This window comes from Rattus norvegicus, chromosome 18 (genome assembly GCF_036323735.1).
Source record: "Rattus norvegicus strain BN/NHsdMcwi chromosome 18, GRCr8, whole genome shotgun sequence".
Classification (NCBI taxonomy): Eukaryota; Metazoa; Chordata; class Mammalia; order Rodentia; family Muridae; genus Rattus; species Rattus norvegicus.
In genome coordinates, this window is record NC_086036.1 from 56,763,290 (window position 1) to 56,778,523 (window position 15,234).

Sequence of the window (15,234 nt, forward strand, 5' to 3'; positions counted from 1 at the left end):
ACTGTCAAGGGAGGTGTGCAAGGGCTTGCTGGCCATCCTCAGTGAGGATCTCATTCCGGGGAAAGAAGGAGATTGGTGCCCTAGTCAAGAGGCTTGCCATTTGGGACTAGTAATTTCTTTGCTCATATCTGTCCCTTTGACATGTACAGGCTAACCCACCTGGCTGTACCATGCTGGCACCATAATCAGTAAGGAATGAAGCCTCTCCTTCCGTGCCTTCAGTGCTGGGGGCCGGGTGTGAACTAAATGCTCACAGTGAATGGGGATGTCGCATCTTGGTTCTGGGTCAGGAACCAAGCCTGAGAATTCTTGCAGGAGGAGGTGACTCACACGTCAGTTGGGGCGAGTGGACAAGGGCACTGTAGTCCAGCGGTCAGTATGAGCAGAGGCCTGTGTGTTCCCCTAGGACTGATAACCCAGTCCTGAGTGGGAAGCAGGAAGTCAACCTGAAAAGTCACCCACCTGAGTGACTGAGACACAGCTGGGACTTGGTAGTGGCTTAGAGATGGGTCAGGGTGACAAGGGACCTTAGCAGGGAGAAGCATGGCCAGGAAACCCAGAAGACTGGGGAGCCTGCTGCAGAGGGGTGCCCAATGCTATACCCTCAAAGGTGCTCCTGGGCTGCACTACCCTTTCTGAGTAGTCACTGCCTCTCTCTGAGAGAGCATACTGGTTTGTGACAGTGGCACTTCTATGCACTGAGCAGGTGCTAAGAATGACGCCTCACATCAAGTATGTGTCACTTTCAGTCATCCTCACCGCCATCCAGGGAAATAGAGGCGACTGCTATCCCCATTTTTCCCCCCAGATTAACAAATGAGTTCAGAGAGGTAAAGTCACCTTCCTGGGGTCACACAGCAAGTCAGTGACCTAGCTGATAGTTGATCTTCCTTCTAGAGATGGTTGACTGGTAAGCACAGAGAGTGACCCTGAATGTGTCTGTCTCCCCACCTGACAACTTGTTAGCTGGATTTTGCTTAAACAAATTACTGGTTCCTCTTCCTCCCTCAGCCTCAGGCTTCTTCAGCAAAAGAGCCTCTACAACCTCTCCCCGCCCCCTCTTTACCCTCACACCTAGGTGGACCCCCTGGGTAGAGGCGTTAGCATCATAGACACGGCTCCCTCAGTTCCTTAACCAAAGGAATTATAACCTTATTTAAATCTGAGATTGTAGTGCCCTACACCCCCACCTCCGACCTGCCACCTGATCCTGAGCCCCTGGACCCCAGTTTCACATGTGCCGGCCGGGACTGGTAGCCACTGATGGCTGTACCACTGGGACCGGCCCTGCCTATCCTGAAGCAGCTTCTTCCCTTCAGGCAGCCCCTTATCTCTAGGCGTGGCTGTTTATTGGGCCCCTCCTTCTTCCCCCGCTTCCCCCTGGAAGCTCTCCCTCTGGGCTGCTCTCACTCCAGGGCCTCCTGGGGTGGGGTGCCCAGATGAAGGCCTCATAAAGATCTTGCTGATAACTTGGTTTATGGCCCTGGAAGAGAAAGGTCTGGGGCTCAGTTACTGCTGAAAATGGTTTGCCTTAGAGAAGCCAGAGGGCACCAGAGCTAGTGTCAGACCCGCCGTGCCCCCACCCCGAGCCTGCTGAGCCCCTCTCTAGACGTCAGATTAGGGCCAGCCAAGTTTCATCCTTGCTCTGTTAGGGGAGGTTAGTACCCTTCTCAGGGTCCCTGGTTCACCTCAGAAGTGGGGATGGTTTTCCGTGTTTCAGAGGCAGCGTTGAGCCTTTGGCTTCCAGACAGACCTGTCCACTTCTCCCGCTCCGCTAGAGATGAGGTCGCCACCTACTGGCACTCTAGAGAATGACAGGAGGAATTAGTCCCTTATTGCCTCATCTCTGGTGACAGAAGCCACTATTCTGGGAAACAGAGGCAGTCTCCTTCTCCAGACACCAGAGATCAAAGAAGACATCAGAACCAGGGCTCAGAACAAGCACAGGATGTCCTCCTCAGAAGGGGTCCTATGCCCGACGATGTGCAGACAGACAGGGAAGTAGGCATGGAGACTCAGTGGTCAAAGCTCGGAGAGAACCTAGAGGCTCCAACTCTGATTCACAGTTGCCCCAGGAACCCAGCCCAGCCTTAAACTTTACGCTATACCTCAGCTACCTGGTCTTGTGCACGCAAAGCTCCAGTGGCTTACAGGCCTCAGAATAAAAGCCAGGCTCCCAAGAGCCTCAGGCCTTCATGCTGACCACCCCCTTCTCCTCCCCATCCCAGCATTCCCCCTTCTCTTCTGATCTACCACTTCAAGGTCTTGCTAGCCTCAAAGAGTTCGCAAAGGCTGGTCCCTTTGCTTCCAACACTGTTCCCATTCTGGTTTCATGGGTAGCCTTTCAACCCCAGGTCTGAGCAGAGATACATAGTCCCCAAAGGAGCTTCGACAGACCTGAGCAAGAACCCTCATCTGCCCAACTCAGTAACTTCTCAATCTCTCTTCATTGTACCAACCACAAACTAGTGTTATTATCTGTTGCTTCCTTGATGTTTGCTTGTGAGCTCCGGGGAGGGGGTTGGGGAGGCAGGTCACGTGGTTGGCGTTCAGTGAACTAACTCTTTTCATGCAGATGCATGATGGGAGAAGCAGGACAGCCTGAGAGTAGGGGTGAGAGACCCCATGGAAGACCGTGTTGTGTGCCTTCAAGCAGGTTCTGTACCCGGTCTGGACCTTGAGAACCTGTGTTCCCACGAGAGAGAAACAATATCATCTTTAAGGCTCTTACTGCCCCATTTCTTTGAGATTTCTGTACATGGCAGTAGGATGGACCATAGTGCCCTGTGGTCTGGGGACACTGAGGTAGCATAGAAAGGGGTGGTTAGGGGTTAGTATGAATGGGCATGTCTTGAACTTCAAATCTCCTGCTTTCCTGGCATGATTCGATAACTACGGCCTGACCCAGTAAGGATCTCTGTTGAAGGTGACTCATGTCCTTGATGCCCTCCCTTACTTGCTCCAAGTGTCACCATGCTGTGATTTCTACCCTAAGACTCTGACTTTCCAGCTACAGGTAGAGGATCTACCTGTGTACTCATGGTATGAAGTAAGGAAGGAGGCCAGGCTAGAGTAAAGTTCCCTGCAGCTCAGGCACCGCCCTTCAAGCCTTCTATTTCCTGAGCTTGTCCAGTAGACTACTCTAGAGGACGTCCTTCCGGACACCTGAGATGACTGCGTTAAGGTCTGGGACGTGTGTGCTCTTCCTCACACCCTGTGCCTACCCCGGGAGACTTCAGGGCAGCTCCAGGAGCGTGGGAGAGCCAGCTGTGGTAGCTGCTTGTGCTGAGCTGGTCCACAGGGACTTCTCCCATGGGGGCTCCCCTTCCGGCCCCTCAGCCCACACCCCACAGAGCCCTGCTTCCTGCTCTGACAGTGAGGGAGGTATTGGGGGTTATGCAGTCTGGACCACTCTAGGATAGAACACGGTATAAAACTTGGGCCAAGCCTTTGCTGCCATGGCATCTGTGCCCACACTGCAGGATCATATAGCCGGGGCGTGAACCACTCCGTCACAATGCCTTATGCTGGCTATAAACTGAGTGGGTGGAGGGGCCTCCCTCCAGCCCTGATCATGGACTTCTGTGACAGCAGCCCCAGGGAGTGCCTGAGGACCGGTTATCCTTTGTAATATTCCTCTCGTTTTGCCTCTAGGCTTGCACTAAACCTGTATGAGTCTTGCCTCTCACAGCATGTGAGGTGGGCATACAAGCCATTATTTTAAAATCCCAAGGCTCTGGGCATTCTGAGAGTCACACGGCTAAGAAGCCACTGAGTTTGGCTCAGATTCTCAGGCTCAGTGCCCAGGCCCTTTCCTGTGAAGTAGAACTCCAATCTGTGTGGGGGATAAGCCTAGAGCCCCCTCTGAGCTCTACCCATCATCTGTCCTCAGCAGTTTTCCCCTCAGTGTTTGACCATAGCCAAACTGGCTCCGAGGACCTGGTCATGGAGTGAGTGTACTGGGTTTGTTCTGTCTGCAGTGGGGCTGGGGACATGTTCGCCACCCCAGCATGATGATGCTACCTGTTCCCGGCAGACTGGTGAAGAAGCTTCGTGAGGGAAGGCCCAGCCCTGACTTACCTGTTTTCTAGATCAAGAAACTGAGGCTGGGGCAGCTCGGGGACTCATTCAAGGTCTTCCAGTTTCCAATAGAGAGGCTGGAATCTCAACCCAACTTTAGTCTCTGGGTCCCAAATCTACCCTCAGTGGTAACAGTTGATTCTCAGGATCCAGGGCTTCGAGGGTGCCGGTGGCACTCGGTGTAGCTCTGTATCGCCTGCATCCCATCAGGGGGAGGAGAAACAGCTCCTGTGCCCACCAAGGGTTAATGGTGGTAGAGCTAAGTGGTTCCAGATGGGCCAGCGGATGGCTGGGCTGGCCGGAAACGGCAGCCCCCAGCATCTCCTGGGGATCGGCCACCACCACTCCTCCCCTCTATGCTATGTCTTTGACCCCCAGCTGCCCGCTGTCCCAATCCCTGCCAGTCTCCTTTCCCTCGGTCGTGCCCAAGGTCTTTGTGCAGCAGACCCCCAGCTGAGAAACTGAGGTTCAAATAGGACCTGGATACAGTGACGTATTCCAGGGCTGGGTGTTCTCACTTCTTTCGGGACTATGGAGTGGACACTTCCCCTCGCTTCTGACAAGCTATACTGGTCACTGCAATTGATCTGAGGGTTCAGGGAAGCACTGCCAAGTGAAATTCTGGGGACACGGTTCCCACCCCACAACCTCTTTCTGTTTTGTGGTTTGTGGTTCAAACCCAGGGAGTTGCCTTTGTACAAGAAATCCTGTGTAGGCTTGACCGAGTGACCTTTGGCATCATCCATGTCCTCTATGACCCCTGGGTCAGGTACTCCACCTAGAGATTCATTACCTGACATGGCCTGAGCCTGTCTGGGTATCCTCTTCCATACAGTCCTGCCCAGTACTTTGCTAAGTAACTGCTAAGGAGATGAGACCAAGAAACAAAGGCAAAATAAATAAAAGAATCTCAGATCTGAGACCTTGGTGGGACTGGAGAAGAGGAAGGGCTGGGGCACAGAAACACAGATGATAGGATTAAAGAGGGCTGAGCCTAGCTGTTCCTGATCTGGGATATCCTTTCTCCAAACCCTGAAACCCAGCTTCCCCAGAAGTGGTAGTGGATGGTTTCACTAGAGTCTAACAGTCCTTTTGAAAGGATCTAGGGAGGCAAAAGTGAACAAGAACCAGCTGGGGGCTCTGTGGAGATGGGCAGGAGTGGACAGGGACACAGGGTGGTACCTAGATCGGCAGCTAAGATGGGTAGGGTAAGAGGAAGGTGGGCACCTACCTCTGCTAGTGTGGTTCCACACAACCTTTGCTGTTGCTGTGTGAGCTCAGGAAGCTCACTGAACTTGTACCTCAGTTTCTCTGCTATAAAACAGGGCAAAATCCCATCCTGCTTCCTCGGGAGGCTTTAGGATGCTAAAGGGGGTATGCCTGAGTCAGTGAGGCAATGTGCTGGGTGACCTCGGGCAATCACCGTGCCTCTCTCTCTCTCTCTCTCTCTCTCTCTCTCTCTCTCTCTCTCTCTCTGCCACTTAGCTCTGGGCCTTTGTTTCTTCTAGAAAACAAAGTGAAATAAGACTGGGTGTCATCCTTCTTGGGAGAGTTTCAGGAGGCCCACCCCAGAGACCTGACACTAGGCTCTGCTGCCTGGACAGTCCAGTCAGAATTATGACAATGAAGAAGAGAGTGTTTATATTTCAGTGCAGTCACGCTGGGAAGAGATGGGAAGTGTTGTCCTGTGTCCTGTCTGTGGTATTAACAAGAACTGGAAGGGACAAATCTAGAGCAGGGGACAAGAAGAAAGAGTCCGTAAGCCAGGCTGTCTCCTATCATCCTGTGGTCTGGCTCATAGTGATCGCAGCCTGGTTGTGTGAGGTCCCCCTGGGAAGGTGCCACGACTTGAGAGGGGAACTCAGTTCCCACCATCCTTAGGTTCCTGGGATGATCTGCTTGTAAGTCTTGCTGCTTCTGGAGTCTAAGAATACTGTTTTCACACGGGGTCTCCCTGTATAGCCAAGAGCCATCTTCTGGTGTGCCTATCTGGGGTCACAGGCATCCACCGCCATCCTCATCTTCTTAGTGGGTTTTGCTTGCAGTGAGTGTGTTTAGACAGATACTCACTCCTTTGATCTGCACTCATCTGTGTGCAGAGAGGAACAGGGATCAGACCCAAAGTTTAAGGTAGCAAAGGAGAAATTCCTAGGCCCATGTGAAGAGTCAGGACTCTGCAGTACCAGTGTTTAAGTGCCAGCGACCAAGCCCTTGTCAGCTTTGGGTCTTTCTCTAGTGACCCTCAGCCACTCCCTTCCTGGGGGCCTGCTTCCCTGGGAATGTCTCTCCAACTCAGGGGGGGTCTCTTACTACACACAGAGTTCCAGCACCCAGTATAGTTCTTCACACAGGACAGATGTTCAGCGGGCTTGCTCAGTGAGTGAATGTTGGGTTCACTACACCAAGTATCAGCGCTTCGTTTACAGATGAAGAAACTGAGGCACGGAGAAAACACACACACGCACGCACACACACACGCACGCACATGCATGCACTCACACACACACACACACACACGCACATGCATGCACACACACACACGCACGCACATGCATGCACACACACACACGCACGCACGCGCGCACACACACACGCACACGCACACGCACACGCACTCCCACACCTCGGTGTCTTGGTGAAAGGAGGCTCCATTTGCTAGGCATCAGGCAAGTGGGGCAGGCCACTCTAATAAAAGTGACTCAGTGACTGGCGTGGGCAGCGGAATTTCTAAACATCCTGAACGAGCCGGTGAAGGGAGGGAGCAGAGGGAAAGGAGGAAGAAAAACAAGAAACTTGGGGGAAAAGAAAGAGAGAGGAAAAAAAAAACCCTGAAATTGAAAACAGACACACGCGTCCACCCTCCCTGCTCCACCGCTCCCCCCCACCAATCCCCCGCCTTCCCCAAGCTTGGCCAATCAGAATCGGCCCTGCAGCCTTTCCCCCAAAGTGTGTGGTGGTGGTGGGGGCACGTAAAGCCCACAGTGGTGTGAGCTCTGGGGCTGTCTGTGGCCACAGTCCCGGCTACCCTATCTGGGACATAGGATTGCTCTGGGAGTAACTTTGAGAGAGAAAGAGAACAGAGTCCAGAGCCAGAGCGGGCCCAGACCAGTCGTCAGTCTCCTGCCTGCCAGCTAGACCTAGGGCGGCCCCTCAGGCTGCTCCGCTCCTCCCAGAGGATGCTTTTGGAGTGAGGAGGGGCCGGTCTGCTCCTCTCCCCTGAGCACCCTCTCCATTCCCCTGATTCTCCCAGGGCTTTCCGCAACCAGGACAACTCTTCTACCGCTGTGCTGTCCGTTTTGAGTCCAGCAAAATAACAGGACAGCGAGGAGGACTTCCTGGAGGGGGTGATAGCACACATCAGGAGCCATCTGTAGCCCGGTAAGTCCAGAGACGAGAATCCTCATCCCGTGTTTTGTCCCCCGTTCCTAGCCTGTGCCTATTTGTGCAGGAAAAAAAAAGAAGAAGAAGAAAGAAAAAAAAGAAAAGGAAAGGAAAGGAAAAAAACTATAGCAAATTCAGACGGGAGAAGGCAGAGACCCCCTTTGATATCAGGGTCGTCCCTCCATCCTCCATGGGTTGCTACTACCCCTCAATCCTGCTGCCTACCCAACCTCTTCAGACGACCCCAGAGCTTTCTGGGAGTCAATTGAACAGGACCTCCAAGGCACAGCAAAGTCTGTGGGGGATGGGGAGAGGTAGCAGGGGCAAGGGAGGGGAATCCAGAGGTAGCTATCAGGTTTTGCAGAAACCAGGACCTTAGGATTCCGGCCCCTGTCCCTTGGACCAAGTCTTGTGCCTAAGACTAAGTCTGGCTACAGGCCAGTCAACCGCCAGGCAGACTTTGGAGATTTTAAATGGATTTGCAAATTTTCCAGATTCCTAAGACGTCCTTCCAAACCCTTAGCCACTGAGAAAATTCTGGGTCTCAAAGTTCTGGATGGAGGGAAGTTTACAAACCCGCCTAGTGGTCATGTGTCTGGGGTGGGGTCTAGTTCTGGGCTGTCAGATCTGGGGGCTCCTCTGTGGAGAGAGATTGTAGCTGGGCCGTCTCCCTCTCTCACAGTCCGTTTCTCTATTTGTTCTCTCCCTTGGCACTCCTGCTCCACTCTAACCTCAAATCTGAACTGAGTCTGATGACACTTCCCTCTTGCTCAGATCCCTCTGTTTCTTCCCAGTGTCTATAGTCTGGGAAGCCCCACCTCCTCCCTGCAGAAGGACCGGAACCCGGCACTCTGAATGTCCCCTGTGATGCTCACCTGCTTCCTGAAGCAGGGATGATTTCTTCCTCTATGTTCATGTGACAGACACCTAACTGTAGCCACAGCCCAGTAGCGGGGCTGAAGTAACTGTAAGCTTCCTCCACCCCCAGCCCCAGACAGACCTGGGTCTTAGGTTCCAGCCTGGTTTCTTACTTCCAGATGGTTAGATTCCAGCATTTGTGAAAGGAATTTACACCACCCTGCCTTGGGGCTTTTGCCCTCCCCCCCACCCCCCTTGGAATGCTCTTCCTCATCCCTTCCCTCTCCTGGACCCGCTAACCATATCTCTTCCAGGCAGCCCTCCCTGGTTCCTCCAGTCTTCGGGTGCCTGCCGTGCCTTTCCCAATAGCACGATACCACCTGGCCTCTCTGCCTCTGTTTGCACAGCACAGCCCGTGTGGACCAGGCTCTTGCTGCCTTGTGCCCCACCCACCCCTGCCCGCTATAGTGTGCCCAGCCCCAGGTTGGCAATGGGAATGTGGTGTACAGGAGGAAGGATTCCCAGAAGCCTCCAACAGATCTTTCTAAAGTGATCAGTCCTCTCCCTGTCTCCAGGGAGAGGCAGTCACAGAGTCACCGTCACGGGTGAGCCTGTTGCACGTCTACTTTGTATTCCTTACAGCGAGGCTTCAGGGCCAGTTTTGCTACCCCTGTTTACAGACGAGGAAACGGAGGCTCTAGGCTCGCACAGCAGAGCGAGCGTTCAGGCTGAGGTGCAAGTAAACCCAAAGGCTGTGCCTTATGGCCCTGGCATCATCTTCAGGCCGATCTCCCTCCTCCTGCAGAGCTCCCTTCTGGATTCCATCATCCCCAGCAGACAGTGTAGCATCAGGCCTTGATGCTTCAAGACCCCCATGTCTGGTCCCGATCTAGGAGGGAGGCTGTCTGGCGGGCGCTTCAGACAACAGCATGGCAGTGTGGGGTTATCAGCAGCCCTCTTTCCTCTGTGGGAAAAAAAGCTGGACTTGTAATTGCTAGCAGATGTTGGGAGGCAGCGGAAAGCCCAGGGGATTCAGAGTCAGAAGCCCATTCTTACATAAGCACCCTGTGGCTAGCCCTGGACTGCTCCATACCTAGGGGTTGTGAGCGCGCAGATCCACACCAGGTGTTAACTGTTCGTTTTGAGACAGGGTCTCTCTATGAAGTCCCCGACTCTGACCATACTGACACTCACTATACAGGTCTCAAACTCCCAGAAATCTGTCTGTCTCTGCCTCCTGAGTGCTAGGACCAATAGTGTGTGTTACCATGCCTGGTCAGGTGTTAATGCATGATGTTTACTGTTGGCTGGGCCCCAGTCTTCTCTGTGAAGGGTGTGACAGTTTGTGGGCTTAACCAACAAGATCTGCGATGTTAACCTGATTACTACAAGCTGTGGCCACAGCTGAGGACAGCCAGTACTCTCTCTACTTCCTGTGCATCAGCATCCAGATAGGAAAATGATCTATAGCCCTAAAAACCTCTGGCTGTGGAAGGGACCTAGAAACTTGGTATCTGTATACAGGATTGTTTGAGACTAGCTGCCTTTGGGCTATGTCTGATAGGTGTCCTGGCTCCAGACCAGTTGCCCTCATGCTAGAAGAAGGAATCTGGCTGTTTTTGATGGGCTGCTTGGTGTGGTGGAATGGGAAGAGAGAGAGGAAGGCACCGGACATTCCAGAAAGATGGCTCTGGACCCTGGGCAGTGAGTCCTTGCAATGGGACTTCTTTCTCGTAGTCTGCCCTCCCTGGAAGCAATTAGGTAGGAGAAAGGAGTCATTGCTCCCCAGGGTCCCTCTGTGGCATCTCAGCTAGTGTGAACAGGACCAGCTCTGAATAGTTGTTGTGTGTGTATGTTTTAACCTTGTTTGTGCCTTGAAGAAACCTTGAAGTTCTCTCGTTGGTTCTTCGAGCTTGACATTCAGAAAGCTCAGACACATTCGCCAGCCTAACTAAATCTTGCAAACTTAAGGAGTAGATACAAATCCTCCCCCTCTTACAGATGAGGAAGTGCCTGAGGAGGCTTTATCAGAGTCCCACAGATAGGAAATCAAGGGTCTGGGAATAGCATTTGGGTGTTTCTGGCTTCAGGGCCTCATGAGGAGAGGCTGAGTAGGGTCTGGGACCCAGTATAAACTCCAAGGGCTTGCCTCATCTGTCTTCAGCATTCCAGAGAGGGGCTCAAATCCCAGAGTGCCATGTGACCGTGGCCTTCAGTCCTCTCTCAGTTGCACAAAGAGGTTGACCCCGATGATCACTAAACTCCCTGCCACCACAGAACAATTCCAGGATTCCAGGCCCTGCCAGCCTAGATTGGCAGCCGCACAGGCCCTGCTGTGTACTCAAGGATCATGCATATTTAACTTTACAATGAAAGGGTTTTGTTTTTTTTTTTCCCTTCTTACCCTTTCTCTACACATTGCAGAAAGAGGTCTGGATCAATGGCTGCTAATGGAAAACCTTAACCTGCAATGAGGAGGAGAGACCTTTCTAACCTGGAGAGGCCCCTTTAATGTACCAGTTTCCCGTCCCAGGGTGTGTCTGCATGCCTATTTCCCTGAGAGCAAGCAGGGCTGGGAAGGAGGCTGAGGACTGTGTAAGAATGACCTGTAGATCCTTTCCTTTGGAAGAGGAAGCAGGCTTTGGTCCAAAACAAAGAGGGGCACTAACAAGGAGCAGTGGGAATGGACCCCCAGGGAGCTACCCCTGTGGGAGCAATATAGAATTCACACACTTGCCACTTGCACAGATACCCTCCAGGTATCCCTCCCCCACAAGGCTTAGGGTCCCAGACTCAGGAAAAACTGCTTCCTCGCCACCCAGACCTGGCCCCAAGGCTCTTTACTCCCAAGCACTTTCTCAGGGGCACCCATAATGCTTAGCCTGTTGGAGGTGGGTGAAAATCAAAGTAAGTCTGTGTACAGCTTTAATCACATTAATACCCTCGCTCCTTCTGCCTTGGCGTGCGCCCGTTTGATGTCTTGATGCTTGACCCTTTCATCTGCTGGATGTTCCAGCTTCTCCATTCTGTGATGGACAGCGCTGTCCCTGAGGAAGGTCAGGGGTTCAAGAGTTGTCCGAACGTCAGAGATGAAAAGGTTTTCGGGGCTCATTTGGTTTGATTTCCCTATGGTATGGGAGCGGACCCAAGGTCATAAATAAAAGAAACAGTGTGTCTCAAGCCAGGCAGATCACAGGTGATGGGAGAGGGCCTGTGTCCGTACCACCACTCCAGAGACACAGGGGTCCCTGCTCCACCCGTTATCAAGGGACCAGCCTTCATGCCTCTCTGGGCAATGAGGCTACAGGATAGGTTTTTGGAGGAACAAAGCTCACTCCCACCTCTACCCCCACCCCAAACCTCCCCTCTCTCCAGGTTTTCAGGTATCCCAGTTTGGCCTTGAACTGCCTTTGTAGCCAAGGATGACCTTGAACTTTCCAATCCTCCTGCCTCCACCTCCTAAGTGCTAGGCTGATAAGCATGTCCCACCATGCCCCGTTTTGTGCAGTGCTGGGGACCAAGCTTCCTTGCAGAGCAAGCTTTCTGATGACTCAGGCACAACCCAAAGAGCCATTTGAAGGATGGGACCTCCTGGTGTGGTTTTCTAGATCATAGAACTCCCAGACCCATCCCTTCTCTGTTCTGACCATAGGTTTCTCTTCTGTGAAGAAGGAAAGAGGAAGGGAAAGATAAATGGCTCCAGCAACCCATCCTGCTCTGCTTCTAGCACTGAAAGCCCTTTCTAGGTGTCATGGGGGCAGACTCCTTCTTTTCTAGACAAGGTCTTAAATAGCTCCGGCTTACCTCCTCGAACTTGTTATGTAGCTGAAGTTAACCTCGAACTTTTGACTTTCCTCCCTCCACCCCCTGTATGGAGGAGGGGTAGTCACACACCACCACTTCGAATTTACCTGGTGCTGGGGATCACCCTGCTCACAGGCTAGGCTAACACTCCCAGCTGACCTCCATGCCCTGTTCCTCCTACCAGGCTTCGTGAGGCTGACAGTCACATTTTGTGGGTGACCTTATTACTTTTCTTTTTTGGCAAGTGGGTTCCCAGGGGCTGTAGTCCCACCAGCTCCTCCTCCTCTCCTGAGGCTGAGCTTAAATGGTACAAAGGCAGTAGAGAAGTCCAGACCACTCCAGAGGGAGGCCAGCCTTGTATACAAAGCAGGCTCCAGAACAACCAGAACTACATAGAAAAGAAAACTTGCCTCAGGAAACAAGAAGGAGGAGGAGGAAGAGAAGGAAGAAGAGGAGGAGGAGGAAGAGAAGGAAGAAGAGGAGGAAGAGGAGGAGGAAGAGGAGGAAGAAGAGGAGGAAGAGGAGGAGGGGGAGGAGGAGGAGGAAAAAGAAGAGGAGGAGGCAGTCACAAAACAACACCTCCCCTTCTCACTTTATACCTGCCCCACATAATATATACCTGCTTCTCCTGGGGGCTTCCAGCTGGGTTTGGAATGACCTCATCCTGGAAACTGGACTCTGACTCTGCCCTTATGCCAACTCACAATCTCCCATGAAATACCTGCTTGTGCCACTCTCCAACACACCCCATCCCCACCCGGGCTGGCCATTATGACACTCTTACCTTCAGTAGCTAGCCATCCGCCATTACTGTTAAACCCCAGAAAAAAACGATTCGTTGATATGTCCAAGGCAAAGCCCAAATGCTCACCCAGTGCCCCAGGCCATCTCTTCCTCCGCTGCCTGTCACCTATCACTTGGCTGACCCACTTCAGCTCTAGTCGATCAGACCTGATACTGCCCTTCACCCCAGATGCCGCCTCACTTTCCAAAGGTCACTCAAACAGAATACCTGCCCTGGAGTCATCGGTCGTAGAACCCAACTAAACCCCAGAGGCCGAACCTCACAGAATCATAATGGCTACTGTTTACTGATCAGTGGAGTAAGTCATAGGCTCTTCATCACCTTGAACTGGCGTAGCAGAAGGCTCTCATCTGGAAACACAGAGACAGGCTAACCTCAGAGCTGCCACAGAGCGGCCAGGTAGGAGGACTGAGATTTGGTGTGGACAAAGTGGTTTTATGATGGAAAAGCTCTCCCAGGTGGCCTGAGCTCCCGTGCCACCTCCTTGCCCTGGGTAGCATCAGGGATAGCTCACTGGCTTCAGGATACCATGCATCTGGTCTGTCTGTTCTGCTCCCAACAGCTGCCTGTCTTATCACCAAGAGGAAAAGAGTCACCCTTGTCTGCCCAATCCAGTTTCCACCCTAGAAAATACTGCCACTAGGTAATAGCTGAGGACAAGGCCTGAGGAAGAGAAGATCTCACTCTGCATAGTCACTCACTCTGTCCTGTGCTGTGTAAGCATCAGCGGGGCACTGACCATAGGCTCAGTCTTACACTGGGAATTTGGAGAGATCCCAAATAACCATTAGGTTTGTCCCGTGATTTGTGGAAACTCAAGCTGAGGTCTAGAGAAGGCTTAGCTGATAGCCATGGACAGGGAGATACCTATCAGATTTAGCTTTTCCGTGGGTGGCTAACAACACTTCTCACTGAACCTCAGGGTAGCACAGTGGAGTGGAGCTGCTGCGATCTCATACTATGGGTGGCTCCCACTTCCCACATAGCCCTTCTCTGGACCTTCCTCAGCCATCTTCTGTATCACCTGCCTCTCTTCTCTTGAGCAAGCTTGTCTAGGTCTCAGCTCTGCACCTCAGACTGGCTGAATGAATGACTTCTCCTGTGGGTGGAGAGGGACGAAGAAGGTGCTCTCTGATTTCACATGGGGGTACTAGGCCCTCCTCCAAGTATCTGCTTGTGTGAACTTCAGCCCCAGCCCCAGTGTCTGAGTGTAAAGGCCTGGTTTATAGCCTGTTTTAAGGCCTGGGGAATGAGACACGAAGAAGGCAAGTTAACAGAGCAGGGTGAAGCAGGAAGGGATAAGGGAGAGATGCTGAATGTGTCTGAGGGCGAGGGGGAAGGAAACGTGGACATTTTCCCTCCCTATTCAGTGCCCAGGAGGGCTCTGAGGAGAATCTCAATGTTCTATAATTGGCACGGATCAGTGGCGGGGTTTCTCCTTCGCCAGCAGTTCCTGCCTGATCTGTGGGCTATGGGCTGGTGGGGGAAGGCCGTGTGCTGGTCTTCCAGGCTTGGGATTCGAGGCCTGCCTGCCCCCTGCCCACTTGGCTCGGAGAACACATTCTCCGTGAGGCCCCCCAGCCCACGGCTGATCCCGATGGTAGCAGCCAGAGAAACAGAAGGTTTGCTTGTTTGCGCCTGCTGCACTCCTCCCAGCCACAGCCCGGGACCCCTCTCAGGGGCTCCTTGGCTGCCAGGGCCTGGTGCTCTCAGTTGCTATGGCACCAGCCCTAGATGAGGCTGGTGGGGGGAGGGTAGGAGTAGGGGGGTAAGGATGGGCAGGGAGGGCAGCCGAGGGAGGTAGAGGCTAGAACTCGGTAACTTCCCAGGCCATCTGCGGGTATTCTAGGGGTGCTGGACCCATAGAGGCAGGCCTGAGGCAGAGGGGGCAACACATACTCTGTCTCAACAGCACTAGTGACAAGACCAAACTGGGGTTTTTCTCTGCAAGAATTTCCTTTTGGGTTGTTGTTGTTGTTGTTTTTGAATAGGACCTTACCATATAGTCTTGGCCAGCCTAGAACTTCCAATGTTGAAGCTGTCCTTGAACTCATAGAGATCTTCCTGTCTCTGCTGCCTACGAGCTGGGATTAAAGGCAAGTGCCAGCCACTCTACCCACCCAGGCTATGGATCCTAATATCCTCCCGATACTCAGATTCTATGGTGAAGTCTCAAAAGGGCCCTGACTTCTGTCTCCAAGGCAGGGCCCTGACCTTGGAGAATCCTTTCTACTTCTGAGGGCTTCAGCTAGCAGCAATTTCCTGTGGACCAGATTTGCTTCAAGTTGGGAGCAGGGCTGTCTTGC

The 15,234-nt window shown here is 52.8% G+C and overlaps 1 protein-coding gene across 2 annotated transcripts in view; it reads left to right on the forward strand.

The window, feature by feature from the left end:
* The first annotated feature begins 7,058 nt into the window (after window positions 1–7,058).
* Window positions 7,059–15,234, forward strand: part of Pdgfrb (platelet derived growth factor receptor beta) — a 38,881-nt gene continuing 30,705 nt past the window's right edge. Inside the window, exon 1 of one of the 2 annotated variants that reach the window (NM_031525.2) lies at window positions 7,059–7,458. The gene's annotated coding sequence lies outside the window, so the exon portion shown is untranslated. Of the gene's footprint in view, window positions 7,459–13,303; window positions 13,328–15,234 lie in introns of those variants that run through there. The other variant, XM_039096573.2, reaches the window with a different exon arrangement.